Source organism: Protopterus annectens, chromosome 12.part0, assembly GCF_019279795.1.
Source record: "Protopterus annectens isolate FY-2018-M chromosome 12.part0, PAN1.0, whole genome shotgun sequence".
In the NCBI taxonomy this organism is placed as follows: domain Eukaryota; kingdom Metazoa; phylum Chordata; order Ceratodontiformes; family Protopteridae; genus Protopterus; species Protopterus annectens.
This window is the reverse complement of record NC_056746.1, coordinates 1,007,226,750-1,007,247,864: the sequence shown is the minus strand read 5'-3', so window position 1 is coordinate 1,007,247,864 and position 21,115 is coordinate 1,007,226,750.

The window sequence follows — 21,115 nt, the reverse complement described above, 5'->3', positions numbered from 1 at the left end:
GTACTACAGGGCTTCACCTGATATATCAAGGCACTATAACCGTGACTTCAGCAGCCCAAACACATGCTCTATGATGTTTCTAGTTTGTGCGTGTTTCTCATTATGGCATTCTTCGGTAGGTGTGTGTGCATTTCTGATGAGTGTCATCATCTATGGTTCCAGTGCGTAGCCGGTATCCCCCAGTAGATGGCCTTATGAAATGTCCTCCCTGGCAAATGTCTAGTACAGCTGTGATGCATGCCAGATATGGGAGTCATGATAACTGCCAGGGCTGTGGCACATGCACTCATGATGCTTTGGGCATTGCACACACCCTGGCAGTTGATGGAATGATACCCCATTGTGATTGATGTAGACTGTACCCTCCTCACCGGGTGGTGCTTTGATGTGTACATGAGTGCAGCACCTCAGGGTAGTGTGCTACATGGTGGAAGAAATGCATACTGCTGACCCTCTTCTCACGGGTGTGGGGTAAAATAATATCCTCACTGGCATGTGTTTGTATGGCATACAGGAACTTGTGGAGTACTCTGGATTCAGATGACTGTGAATCCCCCATCATGTCCCCAGTTGGTCTTTGAAAAGTACCTGTAGCTAATATTCTAAGGGCTACACATACCTTTGTTTCCACTGGGATGGGTTTCCCTCTGTTGGCTCTGGGCATGAGTTGAGGGCAGCAAAGCTCGGTGAGTTCTTGTAGTATGTCCCTGTCCACCCTCTAGCGCTCTACAATCTCCAGCTCATGTAGCCCCTGGAAGGTTACCCTGGGCCTGAACACTCTTCCCCTTGTCAGTCTAGGCCTATTGTTATCAGCATCATCAGCACTGCCCTCAACCTGGAGCACATATAGATGTAGCAGAGCAGCAGCAGCCCATAGCATTCTGTCAGTTAAAATTCCCAAGTGTGTACTCCAGCTGTGCAGAGTATGTGGGAAAAATTAGATTGTAGGGTGTATGCATACTTTATGGTGGTGTGCTGCAGATGCAGCCTGTGTGACTAGCTAACTATGATGCATTCCAACTGAGGGGTTTAAATGCCCCATTGTCTGTGGAACAGGGCCTAACAGTAATTTATACATGATTGGCTTTCCCCAGGGTTTTTTTTAAATACCTTCCCTGCTAAGCACTGCGGCATGGTGCACAAACCCACGCCGCTAGTATAAACACTACTTAGCAGTCTGGACACACCCCCTTGAACAGGGACACTCAGCATAGCTTAAACCAGCTAAAACACATGCCCTGAGGCTAAACAAAGCTTAGCAGCAGTAGACACACCACCCTGCTTAGCTGAACAGTGCGCCACACAAACGGGTGATGTTGAGCTCCAGTCCACTTAAAAATATTGTGACACACCCCCTTTTGATGTCAGCTACCTCTTCTGTGGCTACCAACATAGTTCAGGGGCTATATCACTTTTAATTGCAGACATAGTAGCCCATTTTTGCTATTCAGTAACCCCAGCTCATTTGCATACTCATATGTGCACACAACCTGAATACTTCACTATTCCAGGACCTGTCTCCTTAGCAACCACTGAAACCTACCATTGTGCATACTGGTTTCAGGGCCCTATAATGCATTATTCTCACATATGTGTTGTTTTTGGATTTTACAGCTTTTAATTTTTTTTTTGCATAACAGCATGTTTGTGCATGCACAAACGTGATATGGCTATAAAAAATATTTTTTATTATTTTGCATTATTTTTTGGACATACAGGCCATATTTTGCACTTATCTGTCCCTAGTATGGAATTCCTGACCTTATAAAAGGGGCTTTTACAGCCCCTGTTCAACTTTTGATTTCTTGTACACAGTAATTTCCCGTGTACACTTTGGACACCAACATGGGGTCTGCACGACTACCTAGCTACTTGCTGGATTATTCCAGCACCCTCATCTGCCCTCATTTGCATGAATTGTACCTCATTATGAGGTGATTTGCATTCCGCGGGCACTTTCGTGTGTGCACACTCATGCATGCTCCTCTGCTGTATTTACTGGATCACACTGCTGTCAGTTTCCATGTTGGAGCCATGCCACTTTGCCTAGATGGAAAATCACTCTGTGTAGGCCTTATTGAATTCCCATGTAAGTGTTTTCTTGCACTGAACTTGTCCTACAATTATATAGATACACTACCAGCACTGCTGATGCACAGGTTGAACATCTCTTTGTCTTTAGCTCTGATACATGATTCAAACATGAAGATCAGTCAGGGAGGAAGGATGGGAGGCAGTCAGCATGTTAGTCAGAACAGAACTAGAGGGCTCATATGTAGGAATGCATGTGCTGCCTGTGACGACCGTGCCCTGGCCCAGCAATCAAGGAGCCTCAAACCACTAACACCAGGGGGGTTGTCTCATAAAAGAGGAAAGGATAACAAATACTCACAGTAAAGTACAATTTCCCTTAAGTGCACACAGAGATCACAGTCAGTCTGGGGCTGGTTGCTCCCTTGCTCTCCAGGTCCCAAATAAGACTCCCTACTGGCACAGCTATAGGGTCCAGATCTCAGCCTAGCTGGCAAGCTAACCTCTAGTACTCTCTCTGCCAACCAGTGCTTCGTGTCCCTGCCCAGGTAGCTGACATACCACACACACTTGGAGATAAGTATTTATACAACTTCACAGACACTCCTGGGAAAGGCTGACACAAATTCTCTAGCTGTGCCCCTTTAACCAGACTATATGGTAGTAATTCCTGCCACCACCAGCTAATATTTATCAGCTACCCAAAGGCCCTTAAAAGGGTGTCCAATTATTACTATGCAATATTATTATCCAATTGGTAATGTGACTATTCAGTCTAAGGCTTTTTTAGAGTGGCCTATTACAATGAACTCTATAAATATGCAATGTACTCTAGAGCCTACTTTGTCTCTACACAAACCATCCACAGGTAAACGTTTTAAAATATTTAATAATAAATAATTAAAAACACAAGGCAATACTACTACACCACAGAGATATCTAAGAGTTCAGAGATCACACAGAAACTTAAAACAATACAGTAGGTCAGGTCTGATGTCAAAGAAAAACACAATCTAACTTTTTAATCTTTAGCTATTCTTAAGAGAAAACACAGTGCTATAATCCTACTTAAGACATATAGAGCATAAGCAGTGCTAGGGTTGATGGTCCAAGAGAAATGCTTTTAGTCTCTCACTGAATAATAGTTTTTAAAAACACTAACAAACAGTTCTGCTTAGGCCCTTCCAAATTACATCATTTTGACACTTAGGTTTTCCCAGTATTCACATTATGTCATTTTGACACTTAGTCCGGAGTTCCCAGGCAAACAAACTACATTATTTAGCAAGCTAATATCTGCTCAGGAAACTACAACAATAAAGGGCATTTCACATGTATACTCTAAAAATTATTCCTTAAGTTAACACAATAGAAAGAATGTGCTCAGCCAGCCGGTTTGGCACCACTTTTTAGGTAATTGTAACTTCAAAGAACATTTGAAATGCTTGTCTTGGTTTTCCTTACAGCAGATGGCAATGTTGCAACAATCTTGAAGTTCACATTTTACAGTGTTTTCTTTCATTTAAGAACACAAGTCTGTATTTTGCATTTATTTATGCAAATGATAGAATTATGTATCAAATTCTATTTGACTAGGCTGGCAGCCTTCGCCCATCTTTCCCCAATCTTCACACTGCTCATCATACCTTTACAGTCAGAGCCAATGGACAAAGGATCAAGTATGTTAGAATTCAAGGCAACGGGCTAACAGAGCTGTTCAGTGGCAAGCCTCATGTCTCCAGAAGATAACGCAACAAACAAGTGAAATGGAGGGTAAAGCAACAGATAGCAAAATCCATTCTCTGGCTGTGTGTGTGTGGGGGGAAGGGTAAAGTTACCAAGTAATGACCTCCCTTCACATATGTACTCTTCCTATCCAGCTGCTGAAGATGGCACAAAAACAGCAAGGTTGTCCTGCCGCCTGTTGATGAACAGAAAAGCTGTTCTTAGAATGGTCAGTAGAGTAACAAACAGATAAAGCAAATATGATACACAAACAGATTTACAGGTAAGATGGTAGTTAGGAATTCAAATATATTTAACTTATAACAGAGGTCTTAAAGATCCATTGCTTTTATCCCTTCAGGAAGGGTAACAGTATAATGTTCCAAGGAATTTAGTGAGTGGCATTGCCTTAAGTTCACAGCTAGGATTACTTCCCAAAGTTCAGCTCAGCCTTCTCACTACCTTACCCTCAAATGTCTGGCATACATCAATCAATATTAAAATATAGCCAAGAATAGCTCAGCCTGGAGGAAAAGCAGAAAAGAACATTCTAAAAACTCAATGGCTACTACAACCTTCAAAAGTTATTAGTTTCTAAACCTTAAATTATCTTCTGCTCCTCCTTCCTCCCTTTCCACTTTACTAAAAAACAAAAAAAAAACTTTGCTACAGTCTCCCTGTGTTCTGACTGAGTGTGCTTCTCAGCTGATAAGTATATTTTTGGCACTTTTTAACTGTTCAGATTTGAATAAAACAGTAATTGAATTCAGTTCAGAATACATTTTGAATAAATTGCATTTATTTAAACTGTATTTGCTTTAATACTGCTACACACTCGAGTGTGCTAGCTTGCACTGCATTTGAATTGTTTTAGTGCTGCTTTAGCTGCTTTTCTGTAAAAAAAAATTCTAAATTTTAAGCTTGTTTCCTGCCTTTCCTGTAACTAGTGCAGTCCAGATACAGATTTGCTGTATCCAGGACTGTTTGTAAGCTTCTGAGCCCCCCAAGCCTTTCTGTGTTGGAGGGAAGCCTTCTAGCTTATCAGTGGGATTGGTAAGCACCAGGTAGCCTATCTACCACAAGAGGAGTGGTTTCTGGCCCAGAATTAGTAGTATATTGCTGTTTGGGCAGTTTTTCCATCTCTTTCAACTTTCTGGTTTAAAAGCTCGCATTTGCTCTTTCCTAAATTTCCTAAATTTTAAGCTTGTTTCCTGCCTTTCCTGTAACTAGTCTAGTCCAGATACAGATTTGCTGTATCCAGGACTGTTTGTAAGCTTCTGAGCAGTGTCAAAGTCTGCTCTTCAGGTTTTCCCTTAGTTCTACTAGTTCTCTCCTCTCCTGCACTTTTACTAGCTTATTAATCTAGCACTTTACCAGACTTCTTGTAGCAATTATTGTAGCACACAAAAGTGCTGCCAGCACTAAATGTTCTACAAGGAAACAGCTCCAGTACTTATTATTAATGCCCACCCCTCCAGACATGTCTAAAGGTCAATTCCCTGTGCTTTCTCCTATTAATCTGGTGAACTTGAGCATCCTGATGCAATGTAGCAACTGCCTCATGTACACTGACAACCCTCTCCTCTTACCTCCCAACACTCAGACGTGCGAGAGATGCATTTATATATCCAAATTGGAAGTTATGCACTCTCCAGCCAAGACCGGAATAGCTGGTCAAGAGGAGAATGTCAACACTTACAACACACCACATGGAACACATAGCCCTCCAGAACACACACCAGCACTGCCTTTACATAAAAACACAAACCACACACCCACCTTTGCAGAGGCTCTCAGTAAAAATCTACCCAAACAGCAGAGACCTCCAAGGAAGAAAAGCACTTGATCACCACAACACAACACTAATCATGAGACACATAACTCTCCTAAACAGTGTGCCACTCAACCAAAGCCCCTAGGGCAAAACAGCATGCCCAACACACTAGTCATAGGTGACTCAATAGTGAGGCACACTGATTTCTGACTCACTAGGTTGAATAAGGAGAAAAAATAACAGTCAGCTGCCTGTCAGGTGCTAGGATCCACCACATAACTCACACACTTAGGTCCCTCAACAACAGGTACAAATATGACTCTGTCATTGTACATGTGGGTGTAAATGACTTGAGATGTACCTCCCTGGACTACATGAAAAGAGACATGGAGGAGCTCTCGGATTATGTAGCCCAGGTGAGTATGACCCTAGCCCTGAGCAGCATCCTACCATCATCCAGAATGATACCACAGTACAAGCAGAAAATGATTGAGTTCAACAATTGGCTAAGTTTCTGGTGTCATTCTAAGGGGATCCAGTATCTGTCTGTGTGGGATGACATGATTGACAGACCTTGATGCTTTGCCAGAAATGGCCTGCATCTGTCACCCCTGGGCTTCCGGATACTGGCCAAGGCTCTTGCCACCCCTATAGTGCCTTTTTTAGGCAGTGCTCCAAAGACCAAATTACCACCGTAACAGCTACAAACAAATGCAATCTGAGGTCATGCTGTTCAGTGCTAGAAGTCTAAATCTCAAAATGCACTCGGTTGACACACTCCTTAAAATGGAGAACATCAACATTTGTGCCGTAACAGAGACCTGGTTCAAGGCAGCAGAAAGTACCCCTGCACTACCAGGCTATAACTCATTCCACACCTTTCGGCTCCAGAACTTAGACCGAAGCGCCAAAGGCAGTGGTGTTTCCATATTCATAAAGGATGCCCACACCTCCAGACTGGTAGCCCAACATAACGCATCTGAGATACTTCAGGTGCAGCTAACATTGGGTAAGACAGCAATTCAGGTCGTAGCCTAGGTCTCCAATCATGTCCCAAGACTCACACTCCATGTTCCTAAGCACTTTGGAGAATATTAAGGACCAACCTAACACTCTCATACTGGGCAACTTCAACAACCCCTCCATTAACTGGGATAACTGCTCATGTACCAATACACTTGCTCAACGTTTCCTGGAATTCATTAATTCCAATGCCCTGGACCAGCTCATTCTTACCCCTACTAGAGGTAGCAACATCCTTGACCTGGTCATTACTAACATGGGCGACCATTGCTCTACACCAAAAGTCAACTCCTCCTTGGTTAGATTTGACTACAAACTAGTCACCTTGGAAATCCACATCCTTCCCACCCCCCCACCGCAAAGATAACCAGCATGACAAACTTCTCTAAAGTTAACTTTGGGCTCCTAAAAACGGAGGTGGCTAACTTCATTGCACCCATGCAAATGGAGATCAGTTGCATGACCGCCGAATCATACACCAATGCACTGTACGAACACGTACACAAATGCATGGATCTCATCATACCCAATAGAATCAAGACGCTCTCCTCCAAAAAAAGGAAGCCAATCTATTGGTCCCCTGCCATAAACAAACTCTACAACAGAAGGAGGAAACTGATGCGGAATAAGGTGAAGTCACAAGTCTGGAAAAACTCCCTTATCAGCCTCAACAAAAAGTTGAGATCCCTCATCAAATCCTCTAAAGGTAGCTATGAAAACAGAATTTCAGCAGATAGTAAAGACAACCACAAGGCCTTCTATAGTTATGTAAAGAATCTCCACGGTAATACCCAGATTTGCTCTGAGCTACTGCACAATGGTACCTCCTATACTGAGCCAACTGATATTGTCAATATACTGGCCGACAGATTCAGTGCCAACTTTACCCCACTCTCCCCCCTTAAGGGACCAGTCACAACACCAGTAGATTGCCAGGCACCCGGTATTACTGCTGCTCAGGTTAAAACAGCACTATCCAAGGCCAAGAATACAGCTTCTATGGGACCTGGCAATATCCCTGTCTGTGTTCTACATGATCTACAGAGTGAACTGGCACCTCACCTGTGTGCCCTTTTCAATCATAGTCTCACCTCAGGCTTTATCCCTACCAAATGGCACACTGCTACAGTCATCCCTCTTCACAAAGGAGAGGCGACTACAGACCCTGGGAACTATCGCCCCATTAGCCTGATGAATCTGATATGCAAAGCTATGGAATGCATCATCATGGACATAATAAACAAGGATATAGGGAATCTCGAAACTCTGGATCTCACACAGTTTGGTTTTGTGAAGGGTAGATCATGCCTGCTCAACTCAGTCAACTTCTTTGAGTCAGTCACCAGAACTGTGGATGAAGGCAAGGTGGTTCATACAGCCTACCTTGATCTGGCCAAGGCCTATGATACCATTCCCCATTCAGGAATCACAGAAAAACTCACTAAGCTAGGCATCAATCCCTATATCACTAGGTGGGTTGCAAACTGGCTCACAGGTAGAACTCACAGTGTGAAAGTAGCTGACTCCAAGTCAGACTGCCGACCAGTCACAAGTGGAGTCCCACTGGGTTCGGTCTGGGTCCTTTCCTGTTTGGTATCTACTTCTCTGAAGTCCAGACCAACACAAAGGGACTCTGGCTGACAAAGTTCACAGACAGTTGCAAGCTGGGAGCTATTATTGACTCCCCAAGTGATGTTGGCATGCTACAGAAAGGCCTCACTGAGACCAATGACTGGTGTCAGAACCATGGCTTTAAGCGCAATGCCAAAAAATGTGTCATCATCCCCTTTGGGAAAAACCCAGTTCCCATGAATTTCCACATCAATGGTAGTCCACTGAACACAGCTGACAGCAACCTCTCTTTTGACCACCACATTGCCACTGTGGTCAGAAAGTCATTCTATGTGGCACATCTCATTACTAAGGGTTTTACATCCAGGAAGAAAGAGGTCATTGTCTCCCTCTACTCTTCCCTCATTAGGCCAGTCATTGAATACAATGCCCCATTTGGCATGTACCTCACTAAACACCTGCAGCAACTGGAAAGGCCGCAAAAGTACCTCACAAAGAGGATCCTTGGCCTTAAACATTTGTCCTATATAGCAGACTAAAAAAACTCCAGCTATTCTCTGTCTCATATTGCCTACTTAGAGGCAATCTCTGCTTGACTTACAAAGTAATGTCTGACCCAGCTCTGTTAGAAATGCTACATCTGAAGAAATCCCAATCCTTCCGCACCACATGCTCCAGAGACTTCAACCTCATTACCACAATCAACAGAACATGCTGGAGGGACAGGTTCATAACCCAGAGACTGCCCATGCTATGGAACAGAGTTCACATACATGTCAAGCAGAGCACCTCACTTACCCTCTTCAAGAGAAATCTTGATGAGTGGATGGGAAATAGAAAATTCACCCCAGGGATCACTCCGATGGCTTTACTTGACAGAGGCACTGGGAACTAAGGTTGTGTGGCACGATGCCAGAGTAATCCTATGGGCTAGGCTTGTAAAGGCTCCAGGGCCATTAGCCTAGTACACACCTATGAACCTATATTCCAGTGAATGTCAGCACTCCTGCAAATGGACAATCATGGCAACCTACAGGATTTTATTCCATCATCAAATAAAACCTGTAGCATTTCAGCAGTCACTATGTAAAGTGGATGCCAGAGTTCCAGTACTAAATAGTATATATTCAGTATTAGGGATTTTAAGTTTGTCATTAGAGAATTCTAAAGATAACTTTAGTTTTGAATTTAGGTCAGTAATTATGATTTTATCTGTATATGTTAAATATTATATCATTATATGTTGGGTTAATATACAATGCATATCTGAAGTTTTTTTGCATATTATCTATTGGGTTAATATGCAAAACACTTCAGATATGTATTTTAATACAATCAAGTAGTATGTATGACTTTGAAATTGGATGCTGCGTTTAAGAAATGTACTGGAAAATGATACAGGTAAATTTTGCAGCCTTTAAAAAAACTTTTCCTGGCATAATTACTTTTATTATTAGTCTCAGTGTTATTTTGGAATGTTTAAAATAATGATATTGTTATATTGTTCAATGTCAGGGTAATCCTATGGGCTAGGTTTGTAAAGGCTCCAGGGCCATTAGCCTAGTACACCTATGAGCCTGTGAACCAGTATACAACACCTTGGAATTCTATGATTTTTTCAAGGGGAAATGTTGCTTGCAATGTGAGAAGCTAACCACAAGATGGCACCAGAGAACAAGATAACATCTGTTAGAACCCACCACCACCACTTTGGTTTACTGAAATGTCAGCACTGCCAAAGCTAAATTGTACTTAACCAAATATACCCAGCAATTTCAGAATGTAGTGTTTGAATGAAAACTTAAAACAGCTCACCAAAAGTAAATTAATTACTGAAAAGGTAGATTCAAAACCTGTTTATTTACACACACACACACCATAACAGGATGTTTATAAAATCACAAAAAAGGTTACTAAGGCTTGGTTTTCAATTCTCCTGCTTCTGTTAAGGTATCCCTACTTTTAACAAGACTAGCTGCATCCTGAAAATCTATAATTTTGAAATACTGTCAATTCCAAATATACAGTTCAGTAATCAAATACATACCAGATTTTTTTTAATTGCAGAGAAAATAAAAATGGTTTGGCATTTTTTTTCTGGAGTTGCAGCATCTCACTCTTCAGCTGTTAAGTTTATCTTCATGAATACTGTAGCACTACTCTACCCTCCTAATTATCCAGGATTTAAAACTAAATTAAATCAGTGTATAGCTCAGTGAAGTAATTCCATAGGAATATAGCAATTTTCTTTGACAGGTGTATACTTGTATTAATTTATTTATTTACTGTACATTGTAATATGATGTCAGTTTTCATCTATGTATATGTATCTTCTGTTCTTATATGTGTGGAGCTTTTCTCTTCAGACATCTGTGGAAAACAAATAAAATTATCCAGGTGGGCTTTCATAGCAGATAGATGCCAAAATATAAAAAAAGGTACACTATTTGGGCAAAACTTATTTAAGCAGCAATTACATCTGTAATGAGCAGTGTTACAAATTCAAAATTAATAAACTGTTTTTTGCAGTTCGATGATCACCGGATATTCTTTTACTTATAACTTATTAAGCACATTAGTAACATACCTCTAAACCTCTTTGTACAAGAAATCTGGACAGAGCCTAAAATAATGGGGACATAGGCCAAAAAATGGGGACAGATTTCAAATATTGCTCTTATAAACTTAGGACATTGCTAGAATAAGTAGAAACAAAGCAGTATTTCAGGCAGTAAAGGTCCCATACAAAAAAAACCTCACAGAAAAATGAAAAATAAATAAGTCCAGGACCAAACACGGCTTCCAGAATACCAAAACTTGAATAAAACAAACTTAAAAAATGGTTAGCGCTTTCATGCCTTACAATAGACACTTCATCAGACATTCTAACAGGAAAACACATACCTTTTTATATAACAGCAATAATTAATCAATAAATCAATGATGCAATTTATGATCTTTAAGCAAGGGTTTTAAGGGTAAAAACCCGTTTAATCTTGGATGTTTATGTGCCTGTAGCAGAATTATCCATCTAGCTTCAGCTTTCTCTACTTTATTATTCAAATCTCCACCAAGTTTATCAACTTGAGCACACTGTAAAGCCATAAAATAAAAAGAATGATCATTATGTGCAAAAATATGTTCATACAAAGCACTAGTAGAATCTTTGTGCTTAATATAACTAACATGCTCAAGTAGATGTTCACTTAATGTCCTAGTGAAAACTCTAGTGCTTTGTATACACATGTTTTTGCACATAATGATAATTCTTTGTATTTTATGGTTTTACAGTGTGCTCAAGTTGATAAACTTGGTGGGGATTTGAATAATAAAGAAGAGAAAGCTGAAGCTAGATGGATAATGCTGCTACAGGCACATAAATATCTGGGATTAAATGGGTTTGTACCCTTAAAACCCTTGCTTAAAGACCGTAAATTGCATCATTATAATATATAATGATATATATAATATATAATATATAATAATATAATAATAATATAATTAAAAATAATGTACAAAGTCCCAAAAATAGGATAAGATTTTAATTATTGCTCTTAGAAAGTTGGTAGATTAACAGGTTTTGTGATAATATGTATTTTCTGAGGGACATGAAGACTGAAACTCAATTGTATGTTGTTATTTAATGACTTCAATCCTCAATGATTTACCAGAAAACCACACTTTTTAGGAGGAGCAGATCAAAACTATGAGGCATAAATCTGAACATTCTGTGAAAATCTAGACAGTAAAGAGATGCACTTCAACCTAGACCACTGTCAAGTGAAATTAGATATGTTTATATGTGCCACCCAGCCAGTACCAGATAGCAAAATGAAATTTATTTCTTGATTAACCCACTTACTGCTGAGTTAGTCTTATATGTAACCTCTGGAATACACTTCCTAACTTGAAATTACAATTTAGAACAGTATTTTAAGTGAAAACACTGCACCATTTAAGAGTTGCAGATGAATGAATATATTTCTTTGAAAAGATAGAAATGTTTTTGACTACATTTTGCCTAGTTGCATTTATTTTATCATCTCGCCATGCTGATACTTTATAAATACTGAAATGTTAGTATTTTCTTATCAAATCAAACAGTCTTCCATTACCTGTTTATTCACATATATGCTATCCAGGGTTTATGAATTGTTTATAAGCACAATTTTCATCATTCTTTATCCAGTACTTCATGCTGTTTGATGACTCTCTGAATAATTTATCTGTACCCAGGCTGTGGCTTGAAAGGATACGTGGAACTAATGCTCTTACCTGGTAAATAAATGTCCTATACATTGAAGAGGCATCTACACTACAAGTCATGACAGTTTCAGACTTTATTCATCGGCTTAACTACAACATTAAATAATCAGTAATGTTACCTTAAGTGATTTATAAGTCTACCTTATAACAAAACCATTAAAACAGCAAATAAAATCAAACCCACTTCACCTACATCAAATAATTCCGAAGAGAATAACTTTCAGTAGCAGCACATTCGATTGCTTATCCTGTACCGACTCATAAACAAAGCAATAAAAGAAAATGATGTGCCTCTGTTTTAGGAAAAAAAATCTCACATAATATTATTAAATAAAGATGGTACCTCGAATGGCTTATCCGACTGTAGCCCTATAACCATTGTTTCATCACTTTTCAAAATCCTAGAAAAATGGTCCACAAGGCAGCTAGCCTATGCCAGAACATATCACTAATAAACTAATCTCACTGACTCAACACAGGTTTTGTCCCCAAGTTATAAAGTCAAAGTAAACTTTATTGTAATTTAGACCCACACCTCAGTGCAGGCTAAATGAAATTTTGCTGCTTTGAGCTCTATGTGCAGACAATTAATATAAATACAACATATATAATAAGAAAAACATTTGTAACATTTGACATGACACTATGACATAATCATATTGTTTGTATCTCTATTAGCAGAACTTAGTATTGCACAGGTAGATATATTGCACTGTTGAGATGTGAGTAAAAAAAGTAGAACATTTTCAGTTGTACAGAATGTAACTTATTCTATGAGTAATTGCACAAAGTAAGAAGCTTAGAATGTGCTACTGCACAGGTGAGAAGAACCTAACAGTGGGTTGATTGCACTTTACAAAATAAGATTCCCTTCAGACTGTCTTGCCACTGACTAGGTGACCTGTTGGCTTGCATTGCTACTCAAGTTTCATAGTATGATAGCCTGAAGAAAGAAGCTTTTCTGAATGTAGTCATTTTGCAGTGCATACTTCTGTAGTGTTTGCCCAAAGTTAAGCAGAAGAACAGTCCATGAGACAGGTGGGTTTGGTCTCTGACAATCTTTTTAGCTTTACTGAGACATTGTGCTGAGTGCAGGTCCTATATAGATGGAAGCATGGACCTGCTGATCCTCTCTGCCACCTTTACCACTCTTTGTAGAGCCTTACAATCTGTAGCCTTGCAGTTCCCATACCATACTGTGATATTGCTTGTCAAGATGCTTTCAGTTGTGTCTCTACAGAAGGTTGTGAGGACAGAAGATGGAAGATTTGCACTCCTCAAGCTGCGTAGGAAGTGGAGCATTTGTTGTGCCTTCTTGACAATATGATTTGTGTTAATGGACCATGTCAAGCCTTCTGTGATGTGCACCCCCAGGAATTTGGTGCTCCTCACCCTTTCTACTGTTTCTCCCTTGATTGCGAGAGGGGATGTGTCTCATGGGTTTCCTGAAGTCCACTATCATCACCTCTTTGGCTTTATGTTCAGAGCCAGGTTGTTGTTGTCACACCAATCAATCAGATGCTTTACCTTCTCCCTGTATGTTGTTTCATCACCATTGCTGATCAAGCCTACTATTGTAATGTCATCCGGGAATTTGATAATCTGATTTGGGCTGTTCCTAACTGCACTGTCATGGGTCAGCATGGTGAACAACAGAGGACTGAGAGCACATCCTTGAAGGACTTCCATCCTCCATGTAGTACTCTCTCAGGTGTTATTACCTACACTCACTCTTTGTGGTCTGTCAATGAGGAAGTCCAAAATCCAGTAACACATAGGAGTGCTGACATTTCTTTTAACAAGATAGTTAAAATGTATCTCAATGAACAAGCAGTGTCATGGCTTTAAAACTACATGGCTAATAGAGCCCAGTCTGTACACTGACAATGGACTTGCTCTCCTTTCCAACCAATCTCATTTGGGGTTTAATCATAGGTCTATTGCTATTTAATATATTTATCAATTATATATATAGAGCAGTTAAACACTTCAGTTGTACAATATGCATATAGTTCAGCCCTTATCTGTTCAACCAATTCTATGTATCAACTACAAAAACTTACACAAGAAACTTTGCATATTGTTGCAGTGGATAACAGATTCAAACCTTCTGTTGGGAGCCAAAAATACTAAACAACTTTTTTTTTGGTCCTGATTCCTTTCACTCAAAAACCTTTGAGTTTCACATTACATCATAAAACATATTACAATACAAAAAGTATCAGGTACTAAACTGTTAGGTGCAATCATAGATGATACATTGAACTCTGACCTTCATATACAATATGCAATTTAAAATAAATAAATAAATAAGAAGCTAGGGATGTTATAAAAGTAATTTCTTAGCTTCCTGGCTAAGCAAAGTGGACTTGAAACAGTAATTATGCTCCTACTTTGAAGTCTCCTGTATGCATATCTTCTACTAGCTAATACTTATGAATGATTTTAAATTAAATTAACTAAATTTTCGCCAATCTTCTTACTGTATTGCGCCATTTCCAATAATTGGGTAACACTTCAGCATGCAATCACCCACTCTCAGCTTAGCTCAAAAATTTCACACAGTCCTATATGATCTACATAATGCCCTGAAATCATGTTATTTTATTTATTTTTTGTTGGCCAGGTTAGTACCACTAGTTTAGTCTTTTCAGTGGTATTTACATTGCTAGAGGAATTTTGGCCAGGGCATTGGGAAATGTCCCCTACTCTTTGGAGCTGCTAGATGACTCTGGAGGTCTTCTAAAGCAGCAAGGAAGAGGCCTACGGGAAACAGCAGCATGGAGGAGGAGAGAAAAGCTTTGGAGAGTTTGGAGACGGATAATGTGAATTTGGAGAAAAATTTGTTCAATATGGAGTATCAGAATGTTGATAAAGATTCCTGTGTGGTGGACGATACAAATGAGTATTTATCTGTCTCCATGGAGCAGGAAGTAAGCAAGTCTGTTGAAGTGGTCCAGATAACAGCACTGGCATCAGGAGGGTCTGTAGATGGGATGATGTTCTGTTAAAAATAATTGAGCAGGATGGGACATTTCTGCTATTTCATGGGATAAGATGGCAGGTAACATTTTTGGAGGTGCAGAAGATGGTAACGTGGAGAAGAAACCAGGTGATGTGGTAGCAGGGAAAGCAGCAGGTAAACTCTATGCAGCAATGTCTAAAAATAAAAGAGGAAACAGCAGCAAACTGAGAATGAGTCTGTTTTTGTGATAGCAGAGAATGCAGTAATTAAAATATATGCAGCAGTGGCCGCAGACAAAAAAGGAGAGCAGCAACCAACTAAGTAAAACTGTTTTTAAAAAGAAGAGAAGGCCAACTGTGAGAATAAGAACAAAAATGACAGTGTTGTAGACATATATATATATATATATATATATATATATATATATATATATATATATATATATGGGAACATTTGGTAACTGTTTTTGATTTTAACGCTCAAGAAATCTGGTACATTATACATATAGGGATACAGCCTTTTTGTGACTTAATATTTAAAACTGAGAGACTGATAATATTTCTGGAACTGTAACAAGATGGAAAACATTTATCTGTGGAACAATTATTTGTTTTCTGGTAGTAACTTAAATGTTAAAAAATGTTATTTTACAGTTTATAACTGGTAAACTGTAAGAAGACAATGTTAAGAAATGCACGTACAGGTTGGATGTTAAAAAATGCACACACAGTCTGTCTGATACAGCTGATAACATTCTGAAAGTTAGAGGTGAGAGAATATGGACTAGAAGATGAGAGAATATGGAATGGAGGATGGGGTGTGTTTTGAAATGTGAAAAATAAACATGGGGAAACATTTGCCAAGTGTTATTTTTATAGCTGGTCACAAAGGGACATTAAGATATGTTGGCCAGCCTAACTCATGTTTCTTTTTTGCAAACTTTTTTAATTTAATTAATGATTGTGACAAGATACAGTGTAATTAGTATGGAGAGAAAAGACATACAGCAAGAAAGTAGGAGGCTGAATGCAGATAGTGTAAAAATGGACAGTTTTGGATGGATTGTCAAGAGCAAGCAATGAATAGTGAAAAAGAAGGGGAAAGGGAAGAAAACATACATGAAGAAAGACAACAAGAAGCTGGGTGAAAGGTTGAACTAGGTTATGAAAAAACTGTAGAAGAAGACGAAAAAATATGGAGGGGAAAAGGGAGAAGCAAGAGATTACATGCAGGAAGAGAAATCAGGAGAAGGGCTTGACACTGATTGCTTTTTGAAGTTCAAGCCAGTGTGACAAATCAAGAAAAATATTTAATATGGGAAAGTCTAAAAATAAGAAAACATAAATTAAAAAATATTTCCCCAAAACTTAAAAAGAAGGAAAAGCAACAATTTCAGAGTACTTTCAGTGAATATGAACAGCATTATTAACACCATAAAAAGGATAGGGATGCTGGAATGATGTGTTAAATGTGACATGGATATTATTTTGTTAGAGAATGTAAGATTCCTGATAAGTGAAGAAAGACTGCAAATACAAATGCAAATTTATGAAGGGTTATGAAGTAGGGTATTATTTATATAGAAGAAAGATGAGAAGAATGGAATAAAAAATAGGAGACCCATCACACTAAATGACACAGATTATAAAATATTTATGGGAATAATACACAGGAGAATGGAAGAAGGGATGAGGGATATTATGGAAGAATGTATGTATGATATAAAAGGGAATAGATATCAAGAATTGTTATTATTTGTGAGAGATATTGTGGATGATGTTATAAGTAAAAAAGGGGATGTGAAATTTAAGGTAGGTGATAATAGCAAGTCATTTCATATCATAGTACACAATACTTTTTGGGATGTTATACAGAAGTATGGAATATGTAGAAAATTAAAGTGAGGGTGTATGTAAATGGGTGGCTGACTAAATAAATATGCATGAAGTGTGGTATAAGACAAGGATGTCCCATGAGTGGAGTATTGTTTGCACTGGTGATGAATATGCAGTGAGTGAAGAAGCTTAAAAAATTAAAGATGCTAGACATGTGATGCAAAAGGAGTAGTTTTCCTATGCACAGACTACATATTTGTATTTTCTAAGAACAAAATATGGATGATGGAGGTGTTGGTCTGTCTGAATGGATGTTTAAAGGAAATGGGAACCTTGACTAAAGAAAAAAGTAAGGGATTTTATGTGCTGAAAATTAGACTTGCATATTTTTTAATGAATTAAGTGTCTTTGCTATGAATAAAATTTGTGAAATAATTATGTAGCTCTGTTGCAATGGGAGGGTTTGATAAATGAAATGAAGGAAATATGTATTCTATGGAAAATGCATAGTTTGACATGCAATAAAAAGGTTTACTTCCTAAATCCTGAATTAATGGGAAAATTATATGTCAAATGTTTATATGATCGCAGTAAAATATGAAAACGAAACTGTGCAACTGGTGTTTTCCTTTATTTAGAGTTCAAGATTAAACCCAGTACAAAGGGTGTACTTTATAGGCATGAAGAAGGAGGAGGATTGGGTTACTAAATCCAGTTGTTCATTCTACTCCTTTAAATTTGCATGGCATATTAAAGTGGATAAAGGAAAAGAATGAAAATTTAATAGTAAGAATGTTTAAATATATGTAGAAAAAAATTCAAGGAGATAATGAGAAGAAAAAAAAGAAAAATAACATGTAAATGAAGAAATTAAAATTATCAAAAAAATACTAACATGGAAAATAAAAATCAATGAAATAGAGAAGGAGAGAAGGATGAGGTACAATAATGTGATGAAACAATATTATCATGTAAATCCATAGGAAAATTTACCAGAAGAAGCAATTAAAGCAATTAAAGGCAGGAAAAGTGATATACCAAGAGTGTCTGTATTTTCTTTGGAGACCAATAATAAATAAGTTGCCAGTAAAGGGGAATATGCTGTAAAAAAAGAAAGTTGAAATAGTGTGTTTATTTTATTGGGAGGAATAGGCAATAGAATATGTTTTTTTGAAATGTAAAAGGGTGGCGAAACTCTGGAAAAAAATTGTGTGAAGAAAAATGTTTTGATAATATTAATGACAAACAATATAGATATGAATATGATTATGTATGATATTACAAGAATAATAAGAAAAATATGTTACAAGGATAAATAAAAATGTATTTTATGTAATATGGGTTATTTGGAATGAAAGACTGAATGAAGTATTATTTAAAGGGAAATGGATTTTGGCAGATATATTGAGAGCAATCAGATTATGGTTGTGGAAGAAGGATTGGGGGTCAATTAAGGAAGAATAACAATGAGGTTGTTATAAGAAAAATTATAAATAAATAGAAATGTGTATATACATGCCTGTAAATTCATAACTTCTTTAAACATGTAAATAATCCTGGGGATTCAATAAACTCCATGTAAGCATTGTGCAAAGCCTACACGGAGTTTACATGTTTTCACAGTGAGCAGCAGCACTAAATATATATTTATGCAGCACACCGCATTTAAATGTAAACAAGTGCAGTTTCATGGCTAGCAGCAGTGTTGCCAGCCAGTAAACCATGTATAGCAACACGGATAGCAGCAGACGTGTAGAGCTGTTTACCTACAGGCAAACTAGGCCTGCAGGATTGTGCAAAATGCCACAATGATTACCAGGTTTAATAATATAGCAATGTATATGGTCCGAATACATTACAGGACAGTGCATACAGTGCAGAATATTGTGGTATCCCATTTCAGGCATTCTGTACAAAAGTTGTGCAAATGATCCGTAACGGTACATGGACTACCATGTGAGATAAACAGTCAGAAGAAGTCTGTTGTATTAAATAGGGACACTCAGATGAATTGTACGAATGAACACAGGCAAAGAGGACAGATGAAACATTGTAATGTAGAGCAGATGGGGGCATGTAAATGGAAGACAGTTGTAGCAGGAATCACATATCGGCATGGTACAGTGCAAATGTATATTATATGACTGTCACACAAGGTGACATAATGGAGAAGGATGTCTTTGTGATATAAGCATCCTGACATGAACAGTGGAGAGGACATATATCAGGGATGTTATATACAACTGGGGTTTGGTGCATATTGTGAAGTTGTGCAAACTGATTTGCTTGAATATGACTGTAATGTCAGCAGAGGTTTCCACCAAGTGGGATACAGTTACCGGCTCATGAAAAACACTAAAAAGAAGCACACAGAATCATGGACAATATCAGAATAATACCAGCAGTAATCCCATGTCTCTGACATAACATATGTGATTCTGACTGAACACAGATGGTTCTGCACAAACACACTTGTGGAACTATTATGACATGTCAGCAATCTATGAGGGCAATCAAGCACACAATCCTGATACTGTAACATCTGCTGAAGGTGTTAGTAGGGACACTGCTATACTTGTATGTGACATTATGATAAATCCAGGCTAGTTGACTGGTGTGCATGGCATATATATGGCACAATCCACACTGCCATGAATTTAACCTATGCCATCAATGTTGTCAAACAGCTATGTATGTATTATGTGCATCACTGGAACAAGTATCACACATGTATCTGGCATAACACCTTCTTGGGGGTTCTGCATCATCAGACAGTAATGCTTATGCAACAAAAAGAATACCTAGGTATGGCTAATAAGATGTGGGGAGCTCAGTGTGGCAAAGGTGGTACACTTGAGTTACACATCACTGGAAGATGCGTAGGGAGATACATGATGAAGGGTGAATTATACTTAGTTACTGGTGTGATGATGGCTGTGAACTATTGGTATTATGGCCTTTGATGTGGATGTCCTACACATACTCAGGAGTTGTGTTACATATAAGGGAGTGTTCACTACTGTGGGCACATACTGGTGGAAGTTCACATAGGATCATAGGAGGTTACTAGGCTAATGGCTCTGTGGCCTTACAAGCCTAGCCAAGAGTTTATCCCCAGAAAGAAACCTCAGTCTGCACCTGTCACCCCTGTCAGTGAGGAACAGAGGTGGAACCCCCGGGACAAATTTGTGGTTTCCCATCCACTCATCAAGGTTGCACTTGAAGAGGGTTAGTGAGGTGCTCTCTTTGACATGTATGGGGCAGCCTCTGGGAAACATACCTGTCTCTCCAGCAGGTTTTGTTGATGTTGCATATTAGATTCAGGCCTTTTGAGCTGGTAATGCATGAGGAGTTAGACTTATGGATATGGAGAATCTCTAGTAGGGCAGGGTCCGAGATTGCCTTGTGGGCAAGACACAGGATCACATATGAGCAATCCTTGGTATTTCAGTGACCTTTCCAGTTGATGCAGATGTTTGGAGAGGTACATCCCAAATGAGGCGTTATACTCAAGTATTGCTCTAATGAGGGAGGAGTATAGAGAGGCAATAACCTCCTTTATTCTGGATGCAATCCCTTTACTTATGAGATGAAGCAAGTAAAAGGCTTTTCTGACCATTGCAGCTACATGATGGTTGAATGTGAGGTTGTTATCAACCTGAGTAGCCAGGTCTCTCACCACAGGTTGTGTACTTAGGAGGTTGCTGTTGATGTGGTAATCAGTAGGGATCATGTTTTTGCCAAATGGTATGATGATACATTCTTTTGCATTTATCTTGAGACCATGACTTTGGCACCATTCATTAGTTGCTGTGAGACCCTCTTACAGTATGTTAACATCATTTGGGGAGTCAACAACAGCACTCAACTTACAGTCATCTGCAAACTTTGTCAGCCACAGGCCTTTTGTCTTTGCCTGAACCT